This window comes from Tursiops truncatus, chromosome 18 (genome assembly GCF_011762595.2).
Source record: "Tursiops truncatus isolate mTurTru1 chromosome 18, mTurTru1.mat.Y, whole genome shotgun sequence".
In the NCBI taxonomy this organism is placed as follows: domain Eukaryota; kingdom Metazoa; phylum Chordata; class Mammalia; order Artiodactyla; family Delphinidae; genus Tursiops; species Tursiops truncatus.
In genome coordinates, this window is record NC_047051.1 from 71,991,053 (window position 1) to 72,013,652 (window position 22,600).

General features: G+C 37.1%; 1 long non-coding RNA gene across 1 annotated transcript; it reads right to left on the bottom strand.

Annotated features, from left to right (window-relative positions):
* Nucleotides 1–658: 658 nt before the first annotated feature.
* LOC141277002 (uncharacterized) lies at nt 659–22,277 on the bottom strand. Its single transcript, XR_012327512.1, has 5 exons — nt 22,143–22,277; nt 19,272–19,389; nt 9,412–9,542; nt 6,266–6,383; nt 659–742 (listed from the first exon to the last, which is right to left on the bottom strand). It is a non-coding gene; the product is annotated as an uncharacterized lncRNA (long non-coding RNA).
* Nucleotides 22,278–22,600: the final 323 nt, after the last annotated feature.

Here is a 22,600-nt window from a genome sequence, read left to right on the forward strand (position 1 = left end):
CACCTCTTTTTTGTCCATAGAAAAACTTTAGTCAAAGAATAAATTTAATCAGAGAAGTGAGAAAATGCAGAGGAAAGCAGTCAAACAAGACCAAATATTAATACTTTAGTCATTAAACAAAGTTAATGATCTTTAGCTCCTCCTCAAGGGCTGCAGATAATATTCTGAGCCATATCCTGTGAGCTGTCTACAGACACTGAAACCCACACCAGGTGGAAGATGTTAACTATACAATGACCAGGCTGTAGCCATGACATAAACTGCCACAATTCTGAGAACTGGCCTCAAGGAAATGGGAACAAACTGACCCTGGAACTGAAGATTAACTGTACTTAAAACAAGCAAGGTGATGCTGATCAGACCACTGATGACCAATGTCAAGATGAGAGTCAGAGCTGACTGTGCTGTTTCTGCATGGAGCCCCTTTCCTCTGCCTATACACCCCTGAAACTCCGCTTTAAAAGCTCTTGACCACTGACAGATCAGCGGTGGGGAGCTGGCCTTCGGACACGAGTCTGCCTTCTCCGCCGATAGCCAGCCTCTGGAATAAAGCAAACTTTCCTTTCTACCAACACTTGTCTCTTGAGTATTGGCTTTCAAGCAGCGAGCAGCCAGACCTGAGTTCAGTAACGAGAGGAAAGGCCATGTGAGGACTTACTGAGAAGGTGACTCTACAAGCCGAGGAGAGAGGCCACAACAGCAACCAGCCCTGAAGACACTTTGATCTTGAAATTTCCAGCATCTAGAATTGTGAGAAAATAAATTTCTGTTGTTTAAGCCATCCTTTCTGTGGTGTTCTGTTATGGCAGCCTGAGCTGACTAACACAGTCACTAATAAACTGTTTTATCTCCTATCTGGTAAGATTGACTAACCATTGTGATAAACCCCCAGGCACCTCAGAATGTTCATTCTTATTAATTTAGTTTCAGTTTCTAATTTGTTCAAGAAAATCAAAAGAATAACGGATATTTTATTGATTCCTTCCTATATTCCTCATAGGGGATTCTTTCCTCAATGCCCATAATCCTAAAAGGTAAATACTATCATTATCCCCTTTACAGGTGAGAAAACTGAAGCACGGAAAAAGTTATTAACTTGCATGAGGTTTTGCAGCACATAAATACTGGAGCTAAATTTTAAATCCTAGTAGTCTGACTATAGGAGATACACTTCTCTGTTTTTCTAACAGGATATGATGTTTCTGTCCTGTTAAAGAGAAGGAATGATTAGGCAACCCTGGGTAACAACTTTCCATTGCAGAGCTTTGAATGGGTTTATTTGCTGTTTCACAGATAACGGATTATGATGAGGAAGGGAAAGGATGTGCCCTCTCTACCCAGCAGCATAGACACAGGTGTTTCCTTTACAGCAGTAAAATGAAATTATAAAACCGTATCCATAGAGTCACACGCACTTTGACGCGGGAAGGGTCTTTCCAGCATTTCTGAACAGCCCTTTGATTTTGCTCCTGGAAAAGGGGCTCCTGGAGACCTGAACGGACACTCCCAGCAGCACCCATTTGCAAGCTGGCCTGACTTCCAGATTCCAGCCCAGCGCCCTTTTCAGGACACCACTTGCTCTTCAAATTTCTTGTTCACCCTTGTGCCCTCTTAGGAGGAAGACTAGTTCCACTCACGCTGAGAGAGGAACGGTAGCTTGTTCCCATGCACAAGCTACCACTGCTAAGGGCTCTGCTTCTCAAGCTGAAGAGGGTGTCATGTAGGTGACAGAGTATCATTCCCTCCTCACACTATGGTCTGCATCCTGCTCTGGCTTGCAGGATGTACTTTGTATCCAGACAAGACCTACACAGCAAATCTTCTGACAAGTCCTGGTAAGGCCAATTAAAAACCCCCTTGGAAATGATGCACACATCTAAGATTACTTATTGTAGAATGCTATAGATTCATCAGTATCAGATTTCCTTATGTTAGGGAAATCTGGTAAGATCGTTAACTAGAAGCTCATTACTGTTCAGCGATTTTTAACAAAAAGAGCATCTCTTCTGGGTGTCAAAACAAAACAGCATCCTCCATATGTGTCAAAATAAAAGAAATAGGATGCAGGCTGTAAATTCGTATTATCACATTGGATATTTTCAAACATAAACTCATTTATTAAATAATCACTGCAAATCACCGAAGCTATGATAACAGACCTCAGTTTCCATAACAATATTTTTGCTCACAGCACTGAAGGAGTCCTCGTGCACATTTTAATGAAGTATTTGAAAGAGTTGTGGGCATCTAAGCAGAAATCCCACATTCAGCTACCCTGGCACGCACTGCTTATTTTTAATAAAGCTCTCGGTATGACAACAGGCAAGGTTAACTGACTAGTTTCCTATTTATAGGACAATCAACACCAGGGTGAATGCGGAGACTGTTTTCTTTCATCTTTAGCACTGATGCAACAAGTCAGCAAAACTCCATCCACCCCAGCCCTGCTAGGTGTTCTGAGATCAAAAGCGCACCAGAAAGCAAATATCAGATACTCAACATGAAGCGTGTTATTTGCCACTTCAGTGAGACTTGCAATCACTCGCATTTCATGCTTCTGCTTTAAAATTCTGCTGCTCATTTTCCTTAAAAGAAAAGATTCTGAAATCCTGTAGTTTCTTATCCTACATGTGGCTGAAATGTCTACTAGCTGTGGGGAGACACGTTCAAAGCCCCGGGCATAATGAAGAACATGTGGTTAATTATCATGACTTTTCATTATGGCTGAGGGGCCTCTGTCTACGAGACAACAAAAATGTGAAAATGCAGAAGGTGAAGTGTTGATGTGATGACTAAAGACAACCAACCACTAACATGTCTTGATGAGATGCACTGGTTCTACATGGTTTTTTCCCGTTTTCTTTAGTTTACATGCAAACAGAAGACTCAAACCCACATTAAGGTGGTAAAACTGGTCAGACAAACGTTTCTCCACCCCAGTTCCCTGCTCAGAGGGGACTGACAGCTCCACCTGGCAGTCAGTCCGGCCAATCCAACTGGGGTCACTCCAGAGTTGGGTCTTGCCAGCCAGACCACTCTGAAGACGCTGCCTTCTGTGGTATCATTATCCAAACATGGGATTTTCCCACAACATTCACTCGACCACGGACATCACGGGCCAGATGTGCAACTGACCACTGAACCAACTGTTCTGTGGGTATGGGTGAGGTCACATCCCAAACCAAGCATTTAACCTCTGGGGTGGGAGTAGGGCTGCCTAATATGATAAAGAGTCAAAATAAGAGAAAATGAGCAAGAAAAGCATCTTGATTACAATCTGCAGTTCAGTTCTATTTATATAGACACATCTAAATTTATTTCGGAAATGCATCATAGCCAATGAAATAAAATTTCACAAGCAGTAATTTGATACCTATTGGCCTACATAAAAGGATTTTTTAGTAATTGTATTAGCTTCTTGTGTGTGATCTTCCTCCCCCAAAGCTTTTTCAATCATTTATCTATTTTGGTTATTGAACACTTACTTTGTGCCAGACTCTGTTTTGTGTCCTGGGGATTCAGAGCTGAAGAAACACATTTTTGCTGTCATGGAATTTCCATTCAGTTGGTGAAGACATACAGTAAGTAAACACATTCACATTATGTCAGGTGGTGAAAGTGATTTGAAAAAAAAAAAGGATAATACAGGATAAAAGTATAGACAGTAACCCAATAGGGCATGAGGGCCAGTGCTGTTCAGGACAAGGTGCTCAAGAAAGACCTCTCAGCTAAGATTTTTGAGAAAAGATCTGAGTAAACAGCGAGAGACACTTGATATCTGAAAGAGAGCTTCTTCCAGAGAAAAGAGTATGTTCAAAGCCATCAACCACTCCCTGTGTAATAGAGATGACATATTTTTAAGGATAGGTGGAGAAAGAAATCTAACTTGTGGGCAGACATAATTAGAACTCTAAGACCCACCAGGGGATCATATAAATCACACTCAGTGAAGACAGCATCAAAAAGGATGCTATTAAATTGGGGACATAATACAAGTATCCACAAGAGGTAAAATGGTGCCAACTTGAGGATGAGATCCAAATTCAGAATAATGAATAATTAAAAATGGGACCAGAAACAAAATTGATTCCAATAAGAACAAATTAATAAGGAATGCAAATAACAATTCAAGAAGTAATTTCATGAAGCTTATTCAATCCTCATAAGAACTCAATGAGGCTGGCACTATTTTACTCTCATTGAAGAAAAATCATGAAAATGAGATTATGAAAAAAAAAATCATACCAGGCAAAAATTACCCAGGTATGTTAAACTAGAGCTAGCACAGATTCTTTACTAGTCCTCCCAGTGAGAAGTGAATCTAACTGACCTTCGTGACATGTTTATCCAATGGGATCCACCAGAAGTAACTCTCTGGCCCTGGCAGGACTAGTCATAAGCAGCACTTTTGCACCTGTTGTCTTAGAAAACCCTCACTGGGTGTCCTGCAGAAGTACCATCAGCCTGAGACTGCCATGCTAGGGAGGCCACAGGTAGGTGCGGTGGGTACCAGTTCCAGATGAGCTCAGCCTTCTAGCATCCCTGCCAAGGGCCAGATACATGAGCAAAACCATCTTGTACACACTCCAGACAAGCCTATCCACCACCTGTATGTCTCTTAAGTGGCCTCCACGAAGACACATAAAACAGAAGAGGCACCCAGCTGAGTTCTGCCCGATTCCTGACCCACAAAATTAAGAAATATGGTAAGATGGTGGTTGTTTTAAAACCACTGTGTTCGGGGGTTAGTTTGTTAAACATACTGGCTTGCCAGGTGAGAAATGGACTCAAACTCTGTTCTTTAAATGTCAGCCCTTTCCCCGCTTCTGATACAGAAACACCACATTCAAATTAAAACATGTAACAATGTGGTTAAAAAGACTCGTGAATCGCTTTGGATGAGTTAATCACAAATCAAGAAAATAATCCTAGTAGAAAGACATAATGAAATAAGAACGTGTAAATAACAATATAGTATTGTATGCTAAGTCCTTGTAGACTCAGAAACTGAAGTACCATGCCAAAGAATGGCCAATTGGAGAGAAAAAAAGGTGTGAGTTTCCACAGCAGTGACAGTGGAAGATACACTTCAGTCTCAGGGAGTGACTTTCAAGGAAGTTTCTCAATACTAGTGTGAGTCATAGACTGAACTTTCTGTAAAAGCCTTTAAAGACCATTCACTTCACTAGCAGCTCTAGGCCAGCCCATACCGGGAATTGGGGTCTCCTAAACGGCTCTTCAGAATCCCTTGACTATGATTTTTGTGGATCATTTTGCCTGGACTCAGGCAAACTGAAAGATATCAAAAAAATAAATGAAATTAACATCTTAGAACTCATAAAATCAAAGAACGGGACTCCAGAGAAAAACAAGGTTAACTACACAGGATTATAACTACACTGCATCATGGAGTCAGATTATTTGGCAAAAAATTTATTTAACAGCAAATAAATACTTTTTAACTTAAATAACTCATATTCACTAAAAGATCAAGGAGAACTTTTGGTGTTTCAGGGTTTGAAAAGTCTGGTCTAGTTGTTTGTTTTTGCTTTTTAATTGGGTTGATATCACAGACGGAATGTTTCTAAAAGACCATCTCCATAACGTCAGGGGCACATGGAAAACCTGGTGATCGTTCAGGGGAGACCCACAAATAGTTTAACACATTTAAAAATGGTAAAGTGGGCTTCCCTGGTGGTGCAGTGGTTGAGAGTCCGCCTGTCGATGCAGGGGACACGGGTTCATGCCCTGGTCCAGGAGGATCCCACGTGCCACAGAGCGGCTGGGCCCGTGAGCCATGGCCGCTGAGCCTGTGTGTCCGGAGCCTGTGCTCCGGAGCCTGAGAGGCCCACGTACCGCAAAAAAAAAATAAAAATAAAAAAAAAATAAATAAATAAAAATAAAAATGGTAAAGTAAGACCTAGCTTAGTAGGAAAAGTAGCTCTCACTCTTAATACGCAAAGAAATTAGAAGTACAGATAGGCTTAAAGAAAAAGCTACCCATAGTTCTGCACTGCTATACAGTTTCTTCTGTGCCCAGGATAAAAGCCAGAACTCGCTTCCCTGAAGGCCCTGGGTGAGGGTCCACGTCTGCCCTGCAGCTGTACTTCACCAGATGAATGGCCCCTTCACATTTCTGCAGTCCAAATAACAGGGAGATTTTCAGGAGGCCAACTCTGTAGGTGCCAGAAGCACCACCCACCACTTCATATCATTCCACCCTATTTTGGGATCACACCCTTGGCAAGATAAGTCCAAAACTTACCAGGCAATGGGAGCGAACTAGCACAGTATCCTGCAGTAAGATAGTTTCAGGTGGAGCACTTTTCACAGGAAGACACCAGCTCCCACCCAGCATCAGCTGGGAGTGTTTAAAGCTGTTCCTATGATAGCAGACACAGATTTACAAGGATACAGTTATTAGCTCCCAGTTAGCTTGCTGGTATTTCCCTAGGCCACTCAAATGGCCCCTCTGGACTATGCCTTTGGCTCTTCACACCCAGTGGCAGCCTGGCAACAGCCTTGGCGGCCCTCCCCACCCTCCCACCCCTCTGATCTCAGGCAGAGCCCCTGCCCACTCAGCAGTTTCTGACCTACACTCTCATTGTCCCCAGTTTTCATCTCTGTCCAACCCTTTGTCCCTTCAGGCATGACAACCCCTTGTCCCTTCAGGCATGACAACCCCTTGCTGTGCTGTCCCAAAAAAACTAACTGGGGATTTATCAAAGGCAGTATGAATATATGCTGGATAAATCATTTAAATTGAGCCAACAGTGAGATAAAGAGTTTCAAAATGCAGTGTTGTGGTTGTTTTAGTTTAGTTTTGTTTTTTTAACTGTTTAAACCAGTTTCTGTGGGAAAAACCACAGTTAAAATGACTTTCAACTTTTATACTTGGAATTTAAAAATCTTAGTTTTCTGAAATCACAGCTCTTTCACTCAAGTTTCACCTGGTCAATATTATTTGAATCCATTCTATAAAAATGACACCCCCAATTTTGGCTAATGATATCACTGCCCAGGTTGTTACTCCTTGGTTCTTTTCCATGTATCATCACTGATGTCCAGCTGGCCAGCAAATCCTGCCCAAGCTCTCTTGCCTCTTTTCCCCAATTCCACAATCACAAGTCACCTTCCACAAGGACCACTGAAATTGGAAGTCTTCCTGCCTCTCCCCATTGCAATCTACTCTTTCTCAATCAGCAGAAGATCTTTCTAAACCAAAATGGAATCTGTCACTTCAATAACTTTGGCTGTCCCCACCCCCCCTCAGGCCCAAAAGTAAAGCCTAGATTTCTCGGCATATGGATGGAAAACCTTCAAGGTCTGCCACCAACCATCACCTCTGGGCTCATCCTTGGCCATTCTCTCCCATAAAATTTAAGACTCCAACCACACCAAATTTCCTCCCTTCCCCATTTATCAAAATATGTCGAACTCTAATAGACTTCTGTGCCTTGGCTCAAGCTAGTTCTTTGCTTAGAAAGAATCTCAAGACCTACATTTGAAAGTTCTATCTTCCTTGATGCTTTTTCTAGCTTCTCTGTGTAGGTGTCTCTCATGTCCCTGAAACAGTTTAGCCACATGCCCCAGAGCACTCACCACCATGTGGTGTGGAGATTATGTCATTGGACGTCTCTTGTCATCACATGACTGCAAGCATCTTAAAAATAGTTAGCATTCTTCACAGTGTAACATATAAAGCATCATACTAAAGGGGCTCAATAACTATATGGCGGTGGTGTCTTCTTTTTTTTGAGTTTGACATATTCTATTATGTATGGGCCTTACTTCTTTTAAACAACCTAACAAACTTCATGGAATAGGATCTCAACACTATCTGTATTAAATGAATCTGAGCCATCAATATTGTTTTAATCCTCTATGCATAATACAAGACAACGTATATTGGAGATTAACTGTATTTTTTTAATAAATGAACAGATAAGTTTTTTATTATTATCTTCCAAGTTAGATATTGAATTTATAAATGATTGAATGAAAAATGGATTATTCCATTAAATATGTGCTTCCAAAAACAACTTTGAGAATACGTTTATCCTCCTAAGAAATTCTAGGTAAAGTCATGTATGTTCTTAGAAACCAATGATAAAACAAACTAATTTCAATTTTCTCTACTCAGAGTGTAAGATAATGAAAATTATTTTCAAGTGAATTTTGCAGAGAATTTCATGCCAGGATAACTTCGTACCTCCTGAAACTTAGTCTAATTATTTAAAGAAAAATGGTTTTTAGTTACCTACTATGAAACCATGCAATATAAAATATTATATGATTATTGTGTTTAAAATGTATTTTCTAAGTAGCACACACACATATAAAATATTCCCAAAGGTTAACAAGTTTTTAAATCTACATAATAATCCAAAAAAAAATTAAGGTTGCAAAAACACCAAGGGCATATAATAGTTAAGCTTCACGAGAAAAATGCAATTTTGGCAACAGGACAAATTGTTAATTTTGTTATCTCAATGCACATTGAGTGGGTAGTGGATTATTCAGATTTATGGATTTTAGAGAATTCCATCAGACCTTTTAACAAAACATGTTTGATGACAGTGTTAACTGTTTACCAATTTGAAACCTGTTTACCGATTTGAAACACAGTGCCTTACTTAAGGTAATAGTCCTAAAAAAAGAAACATATTTCAGAAAATTCTTTCAATCCCCCTGGCCTTTACCCCAGCCCACCTACAGACACAGCAGCCAAGTCAACCTGGCATGCAAACTCCATTAGGAGGAAAAATATTCTTCCTGACTTTTATGGGGTTATTTTTTAAGGAGAAATTATAAAACTTTCCAAATATGTAGCAATCCATTAAAAGCAATGGTGTGCCAGAGGCAGGACTCGCTCATATAGTATTGCGTGTCACTGCCCCACTGTTCTCACCACGTAAACCTTATTTCCAATTAGACTGAGGACCACAAGAATCAGGGAACGTATAAACATCCTAAACACACACTGAATATGCCACTTCGAATTTGCCACCAGCCTATTACAATACACCCATCAACTACGCCACGGAAGTAAGCCCTGCTGCACTGGAGAGACATGTAATAATATTTCACTCAAACTTCAAGTGCTTTAAAAACATAGCACACCCCTAATGCGGTAGATAAACATTTTATCTTTCTACTTCTGATGGCACATAATTTTCAGCCTTTGATCTAATGAAATTTAAGGTGTGTCAAGATGGATTTTGGCAGAGCAGGCTAGTGAAAAGAAAGGTTTAGTGCTTTGGTTCCTGGAGATGCACATCCCAGACACAGACTTTGGCAAGAGTGGAGATTGTACAGCCAGTTTTGACTACAGGAAATAAAAGAGGTGCTATTTAAGGGAAAGAACTTGGGCTAGAATGGAATTGCTGCTGTAAAAGATGTTCAACTCACATTGCCATATGGGTCTTTTGGAACAATTCCCATATGTATCAGCTATATTCTTGGCACTTGGAGATGCATTCGGATCTGTGAATGCTTTTGCTGCTCTGGAGCTCTCTGGAGGTAATGTCATATTGCCACACCTTCACAGTAAAAATCATTGACAATTTCAATAAGAAGATCTGGATAAAAAGCTCAAATAATTTATCTTGTACCTTGGTGTCTGTATCTATAAATAGACCGACAAATACATTTAAATATTACTCTATAATTTGAGATAGATGTATCCTACTAATTTACATGGACAGGGAGAGAAAAAGATTTCCTTTCATTTGGGGAATTTACATAAAATAAATACAGTATCAAATTTCAGTTAATCTGAAAAAATACTTGTGTCATAGAATGCCTCAGTTCAACTAGATAAAAACAGTTCTCAAGAGTATTCCATATCACACACCACACCAAGAACCTTCAAAGGCAACACGCACCATTCATTCTCTAACTCATTCATTCTTTTATTCATTTACTTATTCGTTTAACAAATATATACTGAGCCTATGCCACATACCAGACACTGTATTTAGATTGGGGGATTCATGTCAAATTTTATTAAAACAATTAACTCCAATTCTTTTCTGTTGAATTTTGCTATTGCCACATTTCATAAAGCTGCAAATGTACAGAATTTTTAAAAAGTAGAATATGGGGGTACGAAATAACAGAAGAGCCTGGATTTCGTAGAGCGATATGAATTTAAATTTAAACTTTGTCAATATTTGGATGGCCTGGAGAAGGTAATTAAGCTCTAGAACTTTAATATAATCACCTATAAAATGGGTATACTTCCTAGCAATATTCTCTACTGTGTGCAGTTTATAACTATGGAGGTATTTTTATTTTAACTATGTTTTTTGACTAAAAAAACAGTATCACATCAACTTTTAAAAGATATATTTATTTTGTGAATATTAATACATATGAGGTAAGATTTAAAAGGTGCAAGGGATAGAAAAAATATCAATTTTCCCTGCCCTGGCTATTCCCAAGCACCTGGTTTCCCTCCATATGGACAATCCTTTTCCTGAACATCTCTCCAGAGATAATCAGAAGATTCTACACATATGTCTGTGTGTGCATGTGTACACATACATTTTCCCACACAAATGGCAATGTATGCAGAAAATTATCTGAAAGGTAACTCCATATGGATATGTAAGAACCGCATTATCCTTTTTCAGGAATGCCTAATATTTCATTAAACCGGTATCCCATAATTATTATCCAATCATCTATATTTACATGAAGTTATTTCTATTCTCTTAGTATTACAAATAAAGCCACAGTAATTATTCTTGCTCATGTCTAATTTTATCCATAGGGGGTGTATCAGTAGACTTCATACTAAATAGAATCAGGAGGTAGAAAAGTTATTCCTATCAAGTTTTGATGGATATTATCCAATAGTCCTGCAGAGAGATTATGGATATTTACACCCATGGGAAAGGGTCTATTCTCTCACAGCCTTGGGGCAGGGTGTACCACTCACTAAAGGCTTCAGTTTTTGCCCATCAGTGAACTACTGTTGCCTTGACTTTCTCACTTCTCTTGACATGAGAAAGCTTGAGCACCCTTTTACTTATCTGAAAGACTTCTCTCTGGAAACTTTTTGTTCATAACCTTTGCCTATGATTCTAGTGAACTGTGTTGTTTGTTTGTTTTCACTAAATTTTTAGAATCTCTTTAATATATTAAAGTATTAAGGAAATAAGCCATGTGTTTTAATTCATGTCTCAATCTTTCCCAGTTTGTCATTTTGTTTTTAGATTTTTAATTTTTTTCACTACAGCTTTTAAAAATTTTCAGTAGTCAAGTATATATCAGTCTTTTATGATTTTTGTGTCTTATACCCAAAATGGTCTTCCTTACTATGTGATCATTAAAAACAAAACAAACAAACAAAACCAGTAACTCCCATGCTTTCCTCTAGTACTTTTGTTTTCATCGATACTTTGATGTTTGGGGGACATATTAGATATAAGGTAGAAAGTAGAAATTAAAGTTCATTTTATTTTTCAGAGGCTAAACAGTATTTCTCTTACCATTTGTTAATCATTTTCCTACTTTATGAAAGGCCACATTTAGCTTTTAACAAATTGCTCTGTGCATTTAAGTACATATCTGGATTTTATATATGGAGCGCTTCATTTTTCATGTATGCATGCTCTTGAAGTTCGTTGTTTTACTGTTGGTAGCCTTATAAAATGCAGTAATAGCTAGTAAGGCTACTTCATTCTTACTACTCTCTGTATTTTCCACCATCTTTTTTGACTTATTTCACTTTTTTTCTCATAACTGCTTTGTGAAATCTTTATTTTTTAAAAAAAGATATAGATCCATTTGCATTTTCTACCGGCACAATTATGCACTTTGTTACTTCCCATACTTCATACATTTTATATTTTCTTTTTCCTACCTTGGACTACTAGCTAGCACATTATCATATTGAATATGAATGAGAAAAGCAGACATCCTTTTTTTGAACTCAAAGAAAGCTTTCACTATTTTACAGTTATGATGCTTGTGGTAGATTTTTGGTAGATATTCTTTATCTACAGAATAGAAATGATCTATTTCTTCTTTGCTAAATGACTTCTAAAAAATCATAAGTGGATAGTGAATTTTATCATATTTCTGTATGTATAATTTTCATCATTAATATATTAACATGAATGAAATACAAGACCAAATTTATAATTTAAACCTACATTGCCTTCCTGGGATAAACCAAAGTTGATTAGATGTACAGTCCTTTTTATGATGCATGCCTGATTTGATTTACTAATTTTGCTTTATAATTTTGTGTACATGGTTGTAACCAGTATTGGTGTATAGTTTTCCTTTCTTCTAATGTTTTGTAAGTTGGAATCAGGTTACGATAGCCTCATGAGTGAGATGAGTTCTGTAAATTCTGTATTTATTAGTGTGTGAAACTGAAAAATATATATATATATATACATATATATATATAATATTTGGTGTAAGCATTCCTAGAAACCATAAGGAGATTCTTATTTTCCACAGAAGATATTTGACTACTGATTCAATTTTTTGAGTTGACACCACTACACCATTTTCCAACATGATTCAAGTAAGATATATTTAGGAATTCATCAGTTTAATCTAAATTTTCAAGTTTTTTGGCATAGAAGTTTTATAAAATTCCCTATTCTCTTTTTAGAGTGTGTAACATTTAGGATTCAATTCTTTACAAATATTTGTGTGTCTCTCACTCCTCTCTCTTTATTCTAACTCACCCTTCTTTGGCCAATTTTCTCTGTCTTTTCGAAGAACCAATTTTTGGTTCTATTGACCTTCTTATTTTCTTTTTTCGATTTCATTAAATTTTGCTTTTATATCTATTATTTCTTCTTTCTTCGTCTTTTGGTTTATTTTGTTCTTAATTTATAATTTCTTAAAATGGATGTTATGATGCATTTGTTATATGCCAAATTCATTCAGCTGAACCACGGTTTCCAGGGTTCTGCTTCTTGTGCGTTTTAGCCAGGGTGGAGATTCTCCCAGGGAGACTGTCTTGGGGAGGATCAGGGGAAGAAGCAAGGCAGTTATTCTGTAGCAGGCCCAAGCCTCGCCACCAAATGCTACTCTAGGTGCTGCTGTGAAGGGATGTACACATAGGACTGAAATCCCAAATCAGTTGATCTTGTGTTGATCAAATGGAATATTATCCTTCCTGGCCTGATTTGGTCTTCTCTTTAAGAAGAAAGAACAAGTCCTCCCTGAAGATCAGAGACTCCAGTTAACAGCTGGGCCTGCAATTACTCTCTCTGCCCCTTTTCTCTCCCCCTCCTCCTTTTCCCAAACGTGGATTTCAAGCTCATGCCCCTGGGATTCCAGCGGCCCCTGACATGACCTTCTTCCACCGGTCCTGCTTCTCTGGTTGAATAATATTGTCTCACTCAAGAATAGGTTCACAACCTTTTCAGGAATTACATGCTATATTTCTATTCTTTGTTTAGAAATGTTATCACATATACCTAATTTATCTAAGTACACAGTGAAGTGGTATCTTTATACACCTCCTGAATTATATAATGGCGATACAACCCTTTTCTCTTATTTCTATCCCTTACTTGAAAAATATGCTGTGGTGGAGAATATTTTAACTCTACATTTTGTTCATATTTACTTACTCCATAAGGGAATACATGTGATTTTACAAGGAAAGCTTATTTAGATTAATCTGCATATTTACCTTAACTTTTTGTTCTTTTTCTTCCATCTTGACCTTCCATTAGGGTTAACTTTCCTTTTGGTTAAAGTTCATAATATAAAATTACTTTTAATGGGGTCTGCTGATAGCACATTATTTTAGTATTTTTCTGTTGATAGTGTCTAGTGTTTGTTCTGATGCTTGAAAGAAATTTCCACTTAGTATAAAATTCTAAGGTTTGCAGTTATTTTATCCAGCCCATGAAGATACCATTCCACTTTTAGCTTATATTGCTGTTGTTGAGAAATCAATTACTGACGAAATGTTTCTCCTTTCAGATTAATTTCTTTCAATCTTTTTTTTTCTGGTTACATTAAAATTTTTTCACTTGGTTTTGATAGTCTGCATTTTCACCCTGATATGTCCATATCTAAATTTCTTCACATTTATAGATCTGAAATTTGTTGAAATTCTTGAACTTGAGTATTGGTGTCTTTCAACAGTTCTGGAAATTCCCAATCATTATTTCTTCAAATATTATCTCAACTCATTCTCTCCTCCTTCAAGGACTTTGATCTAACTTATGTCATAATGTCGCACTGTCTTCCATGACTCCTTATTTCTCTGCTTTATTCTACATAACTTCTTCTGACCTCTTCTCACTCACTTAATTCTATCTTCAACTATTTCTAATGTAGTGTTGATTTTATTTATTGACTTTTTGTCTCAGTTATCTATATTTCATTTATAGAATTTCCCTTTGATTTCTTTCAAATATTTCAGATCACCTATATGGTTACCTGTTTCCTTGCATGCACTTATCTTTTCCCCTTTAAATATAGTAAATAGTGTTGTTTTCTAGGCTGCGTCTGATACTTCCCAATATTCATAGACTTTGTGGGCTGTTCTTGTTGGTTCCCATTCACAGAGAATTTTCTACCTGTACTTGGCCAACTTATACTGTGTGCTGCACATCATGCTTAGAAACTGATTTGAAAAATGTGAAGCCTTCGATTCTTATTCCAGACTTGACTTTCACTTCTGATTCAGACTTACCAGAGGGGAAATCCCTAAGTTTTCTGCTTAATTTGGGTAAGGTCTTCTACTAGAGTCTCCAGCTTTTCAGGGCTTTTGGCCTTAACTTCTGTCCTGTGGTCCAATAAGTCACTCAAGGCAAAAATTTGAATTTTTATGACTTGGGAACTACCACCATGTAATATCAACTTCCCTTCAGTTTCTGCCTAGTAATCCCTTCAAATTTTTCTACCCTAAACCCTTCCCATTCTTTTCCTGTCACAACACAAAAACTTACAAATATACAAATAAATAGAAGTAGATTTACAGGTGGTGTGTGGAGGAAAGAGGGATAGAAATGATCTGCACTAATAACATCTGTGCTCCAACCAAGCCAGCCCAAGATACCCAGTTAGGCATGTTAAAGACAGAAGGAGCATGGAGAATAAAAGTGGTTGATTTGATAGGGCAATAGAAATGAGCATGAATTCTATTCTTCTGATTATTTTCTTGGTCTGTGTTATAAATTTGGATAGTTTGGTTTGGACTTGGATATCTTTCTGAGTTTTCTTATAATTCCTCTATTTTCTGTTCTACCACTCCCATACTTCTAACATTTTATTATAATTAGCAGAAAAAGAAAGAATATATTTTTTTATATTTCACACATGCCCTTCACCCTCCCTTAGGTGGAGGAAACAAACAAACACAAAAGCCAAGAATGGCCACCATTACATCCATTATATTATAAACCCCACTGGTCAGGGATTATGTTTACTTCTTCACTACTTTATCCTCCACTGAGTGTCACGTACACAGTAAATACTCGTAATAGTTTTTTTTTTTTTTTAAATAAACTTGAGAGAGAAAGCTGGGAACAGGACAGTTAATATCTATGCAAGAAGAGAAAACTAAATAATAACAGTGGAGTAGGAAAGTTTTCCATGGACTTTATTTCCAGAGCATGTTACACAATCTCGAATGTCTAGCTCTTGGTAACCGTATGCATATTCTTAAGTAGAAATCTCAGAACATCATCTTCTAAAAATCTCCGGCAACCTATTGGCTATAATAAAAATCATGATGATAATCACCATTTCACTTTGCAGTTTGTTGTATTTCCTGTCAGGCCCTTTGCGTGCATAATTCTTTCTACGTTACCCTCTTTACTCTTCACTAGAACATGATAATGTAGGATTATTTTAAATTTATAGATGAGGAAACTGAGGATCAGAAACGACTTGCCTTACAGTACCCAACTGCAGGCCAGAATTGGAACTCGGGTCTGTCTGGTTATTTGTGCCTATACTGCAACTCAGTGTTTGAAAGTCAAAAACAAACATTAGGATATTTGATTAGGAAAATATCACATTGTCAGGTGTACCCATATTTCAGCTTCTTCTAGGCTTTGCTGGGCGGTTACAGTACTTTGCTGCAAGAAGTAACCTATGTGGACAGTTTGGTTTGTTAAGTAATGTATCAACTTGTATATATGTTAAAGTTCTTTTGTTAATAATTTACATATTTCTTTTGTAAAGAAGTAACCTTCTCTAGCCTTGAAATGGCTATCATCAAATGTCACTTCCATGTCTGCCTGCCTAAGAACGCCTAAATGCAGCCTCATGGACTATTTATCTTAGATCTATTTATCCTGGGGACATTTACATTTTTTCATCATTTTCGCAAAATATTTCAGGTGTGGACAGTCTGAAAATTACCTGGAAATTATGTTGTTTTTCTACCAAAGGTAAGTTCAACACTGTTTCACTTAGAGTTCCTCCGTGACCGTGAAAATAGCCCTGTGTGTCTGCCTACCTAGTGGGCAGTGCCAAGTGTGTAGTTAACATAACTGTCAGAACTTTAACTCCTGGACTGTTTTGCTTCCCTGTGTTTAAATTGGCAATTTTCATGTTGCTTTACTACACTTTTGCATCTAATTGCCTAGAATTTTACATTAAGCCAAAAAGTAATTTCTTTGGAAATATGCACTCAAAAATACATAGCAAATGATATCATGTAGAAAGAATTTGCAAAGGGCAAAAAGAAACTTCAGCAGTTAATGTTTAGCTTTTTTTAATTTTATTTTCCACTAAAATGATTTTCCCCTTCTGACTAATTATGATTCCAGTTTAAAAATGTATGGCTAAAGCGACTTCTGCATATTTTAGTCTAATCTTTTTTAAAGAATCAAATGACTAGGTTCAAAAATATTTTGGGATAAATATTCAAATTAAAATGTAACAAAATTAGAAAATACAAAAGTTGCATGCTATTGGAAGATTTTAAACTATGAGTTCTATGCTAATCCGTTCAAAAACACTAATTCTGGTTTAAATGGTTTCACAGTTCTCAGTTATAAATTAGTTTCATTGGAAGTCACATGATTTCTTTTATTAGGGGTACCACTTAATTCACTAAGTAGGTCCTCAAGTGGCCTAGAAGAGCTAATGCAGCTACCAAAGTGACTTACCCAAAATTGGGAGAATCTAGACAGAGGGTGCCTCAGCCTCATTAATGAAAATTGATTCTAAATAGATGTATTATCGCTTAAATATATTTACATCAGTAAGAAATGGAGCATCTATTAAAATCAATATTATGCTAAGGTACTAAACATAAAGTACACTGGGAAATCTGTACATTTAAATCAGTGCCAAATACTTAGATTTTTCCAAACCAAGTTTTTTTTTTAATATCGTGGAAGAAAGTTTTGTTCCGTGTATATGTCTGTGTGTGTGTGACAAAACTTAAATCACCATGAGGATTCATCTGTAGCATTTCAATTTTACATGAGATCATCAAATTTTGGCACTCTACTTTTTTGCAATTGTTTGATACAGATGCAAGTTTTTAGTTCATGACATTCCATAATACAGACTTCAATTTAATTTGTCAGCTCCAATAATAAGGGTTAATGTACCAAATTTACAACAAAATACTATACAAAAAATTATCAAAATTTTGACTCCCAGTAAGTAAGTCTATTGCTTTGTACCCTTTCTGATAAGTAAGCCAGGTTTTCCATACAATCATTAATTTGGCAGGGACCTTGAATGGCAATCTCCTCATTGATATCAGTGACCCATGGCCAGTAGGTCATTACAGACTTCCAGCGAGGAGAAACTCAACATTTCTTAAATTTTTAATCATTGTGGTTCATTAGCAGACAGATCTATTTCTATGAATCCATTTATGTTATGCCACAAAAATAAAAAACATATCACTCTTTTGAAGATACATTATGCCCATAAATTTTTCAACAAGCAATCTCTAGTTCAGTGATCTCTATTGATGTGAGGAAACTTTTAAGTGGTCTTTACTCAAATACATACAGAGTGAGAAAATAGGATAAAGCACGGTATTTCCTATGGATACATAAAGACTTCCTTCAGAATTAAAAATATACACTCTCACTTCTACCACCCTTATAAGGCAAACGTCAACAATTTTGAGGGAAGGGTCCTCAATGCTGTTATTAAGTGTTTGAGTATCCACGAAGTGTCAGGAAATAACTGAAGTTGGAATGAATCTAGACTTGATCATTGACACTTTTTTTTAAATGCAGACAAAGAGAGGAAAATCTGTCCTCCCTCCCAGCATGGAGACTATCTTGGGAATATGAGCACATGGTACTAGCAAGCTCAAGTCAGTATTTTACCACAGCCAGCTCACCTCCAGGCACTGGCTAGAAGGCACTCACAGGAGAATCTGTACAGAGACCCTTCCAAAGACCTGAAGGAATTGATTTAGAGACCACCCTCCAGGACTTTGCGTAGGTAACAGGGGAGAGATAAATGGCTGTATCATTTTCTCTACACGTTTGCATTCATGATTTAAATGCCAGGATGCTTCTAGTGCAGGGTTTTCAATCTGAACTCCTGGGTGGGAGCCAGTGCCGGGGGCCTGTGGTATCTCAGAATTTGGAAGGAGGCTAATGAGGTGAGATCTGACACACACTACCCTCTTCCCACTCTTTGAATAAGAGAACTCCCTTTTTATGCTTTTGTTTATATGTAGGTTTCCAAGAAAAATGTGATTTAAAAGAATTGTGCTGCTGCCTTAAGCATTTGGAATGGCTCCTGCATTTCCCTATGAAAACCTGTAGCCTTTCCAGATAACAGATCCTCTGTTACCATTTAAATCAAGGAACCTGAGTCAGAAATGACATCTAATTTCTGCTTCCCATGAGTTTACTTATACAAATATATTCAGGTGAATAAATCTCATTCATCAATTTACATTTGGTATACTGATAATTAATTTTCGTTTTATATTTTTGATATAATGCCATAAAAGAGTCTCCTTTCATGCAAAAATATTGTATATATTCTCCTTTCCTCTTAGCAAAAGTGAAAATGGTTAAGAAAGCATAAAGAAAGTGGAAAATTGAGACTTCTTTTTATAAACAAAACACCCAGGGGCTTAGAATTTAAAATTAAGGAAATAGTAAAAGCAAATAAAAAACAAAGAAATACCAGGTAAAAAAATTTCACTATTGGGAGCCCAGGACAGACGCCATAAAAAATAACTTCTTTAGAATATCTGTCTTCAGATTAAACGTGGGGTGAACATTCAGGGTGGCAAATGTGGTTTTCTCCAAGCCCATGATTTTATCCCTGGCCATTACCTTCTATTGTTCAAAGATGATGCTGTGTCGGCTAGATTAACTGTGGAGACAAAGTGCAGACCCAGCATAAGAATGTATCTGCTGCGACTCTGCATTCTTGTAATGTTTCTGTGGGTGCCTTTCAGAATAATATGGAAACAAAAACAGCAAAGTGACTCATTCCACGATAAACGAATGTACCCAAAAACATGAGCCTGTAATACCAGCCAGAATTACTGATTCAGACTTGTCAAGAAAAACATGAAAGAAAATAGAAAAGGGTTTCCTACAATGCCAACTTAATCAAAAGCCTTGAACATGATAATAAAAACATCTGATGGGGGGAAAACAAAGATACTCAGCTGTTTTCCTGAGTGGGAGGAGATAATGTTTGGAGAAAATGTGTATTCTGTAATTAAAGGGTATAGATATTCAGGCCTATTTGCTTTGCACCTCAAAATCATCTTTCAAGTGAATTATAATGCCAGTACTTAACTCTCAGTTTACAGGGCATTTGTAAAATAAAATAATTATTTTTAAGAGTGCATCAACTGAGCTCAACTTGAATTTGGTTGGGGGAAACTGGGACCGTTCATCTCTAAAGCAATTTGCATGTCCTGATGGATTCAGAGGAAGAATGATGCCCTGTGTTGACTTGGTCTTTGTTGGAAGAGGGGAGGATTGTTTGAAAACAGAGAAAGGAGTTTGATGCACCTGGGAGATACAGCAGTAATGGACGTGATTGGGCCAGCAATCACTGTCCTTTCTTTCAGGGACTGTTTTGGGCACCAACTGAGAGCAAGGCCAAATTAGGAGTTGAAGTGGCTATTTTTGTGATAGGTTTTTATGGGTCTCTGGCAGATGAAAAGTGCTATTTTAGGGCACAGGTGGTAAAGTAGAACACAAAGAATGGAGAAGAGGTGTCTTCCCATCTTGTGTATGGGATCAGGTATCACTTGCCTTATTGGTGCAGTGGCATTGGGACACTGAGAGCCAGCAGCACCCTTGGCCTAAACCGTGCTATTCACATGGAAACATCAAGGAAACAAGAGCGAGACAGAAAGTAAGAGGAGCCAATAGGAGCCACTATCCAAGCAACGGCCAGGAAGAAGTGGAGAGTGGCCAGGGGGCTGAGGTTCTCCAGAGAGAGACCTCAGGTCTTATATATAGAATTCTATGGTGTTTTAACAAGTGTAGGTACCTTTCAATGAACACCTATTGTGACGGTTTATTTTAGGTGTCATTTTGGCTAAAGCACCATCCCCAGAAAGCCGATCGAACGTACCAGTCCAGATACTGCTATGAAGGTGTTTTTTTAAGATGAGACGACATCTAAATCAGTAGACTCTGATAAAGCAGATTACCTTCCACAACATAGATGGGCCTCATCCCACCATCTGAGGACCAAGAGAAAAAGACTGACATCCCCCAAGGAAGAGGGAATTCTGCCTCCATATGCCTTCAGACTTCAGCTGTGACACCAAGTCTTCCTGGCTCTCCAGCCTGTTGCCTGCCCTACAGCATTCAGACCTGCCAGCCCCACACACCTTACTGATTCTACTTCTCTGGAGAAACCTGACTCATACACCTACTATGTGTCAGGCTCTTTACACACATCATCTCCAGATTTTAACAGCCTGTCAAAATATTTGTTATGCATTACCACCTCCTCTTTATGGATGAGAAAACCAATGTTCAGAGAAATTCAGCAACATGACCAAATCATAGAGTTAATAAATTGTGGAGTGAAAATTAAGGCCATGTGTCTCTCACTCCAGAATCTGGGCTTTCTCCATCTGCTACATTTAATGCGAATTTTACTAAACAAGTGTTTATATATCTGTAAAAGTCCTCAAAGAATATATCTTCATTGTTACACACGCTATAAATACCCTTTATTAGATTAGGCTATGTAAATTATTGTAATTCATTCAAGAGCTACTCAAATGCTAAGCACAAGCAAGTTAACAAGATAACTGAATAGCAGATGATGTACTTTTCTATATTTAGAGTGGCCTTTCAAGAAGCTTCTGCCATGTGAGTCTAATGGAAAGAAGGTACTAGACTGCAGAATGGGGACAACTACCTTTACATTTTGTTAGTTAAAATTACATTTTGAGCTTTTATGATAAGAAAGTTTTCCACGGAAATGGTCAGTCCTCAACAACAGCAAGAACAAAAGCAGCCTTTTAGGCATATTATGTATTGTATTTAATCATCTGGATCTCCATGAGAGTTTCTGAGTTTTTGATGTTAAGACTTTATTTAAATTCTATTAATAAAATATGTATTGTAATAAATAAACTTGACATGGTCAGTTGTGACCAGGAGAATTGTGTGTTTATTGACCATCGGCCCATATGAATTATTGAGGAAATCATATATACATATTATATAATATGTATATATAATCATATATCTAAATCATATATGTGTATACATATATGTATGTACATATAATATTATAAATGTACTTTAAAAAATTTTTATCTTACATTGGAGTATTGTTGATTAATAATGTTGTGTCAGTTTCAGGTGTACAGCAATGTGATTCAGTTATACATATACAAGGATCTATCCTTTTCCAAATTCTTTTCCCATTTAGGTTATTACAGAATACTGAGCAGAGTTCCCTGTGCTATACAGTAGGTCCTTCTTGGTTATCTATTTTAAATATAGCAGTGTGTACATGTCAATCCCAAACTTCCAATCTATCCCTCCCCTCACCCTTCCCCACTGGAACCATAAGTTCGTTCTCTAAATCTGTGAGTCTGTTTCTGTTTTGTAAGTAAGTTCATTTGTATCATTATATGCAGAAAGTAAAAAAATGCATTTAAGAAATTCCTATTTCATAAGTGGAGGTAAAAACATAATTTATAGCTAACATCACACCTTGATGATAGCAGCTCCTCAAGAAACGTTGGCTGAATGAATGAAGAATTCATTTCTGTAGCCGTGCATTTCTTAGCATGACCAGAAAGCTGAAACTCAAGGCACAGGAGATTTTACTTCTTTCTACTTTTAACAAAACCTACTTGAAAGGAAACAAATATACATATATATTTTTATAAATTGAAAAGACTTTTATGAGTTCATGTAATATGCATTTTGTCTATATTTATCAAAACATTATATTCATAGAAATTAGTATATTTCTTTAAAATTTTCCAGATTTTTAAAATATTTAAATGCGTTAAGTATATAACTTAAAAACATAAAAAATATATTTTTTAAATAGAAAGGAAATTTTTACAGAAGGATGCCAGCTAATAAATATGAAGGATATGACAAAATTAGAAATAATACCATTTTGCAAGCCACAATAATGTCTTGTTTTGGCAACGACAAAC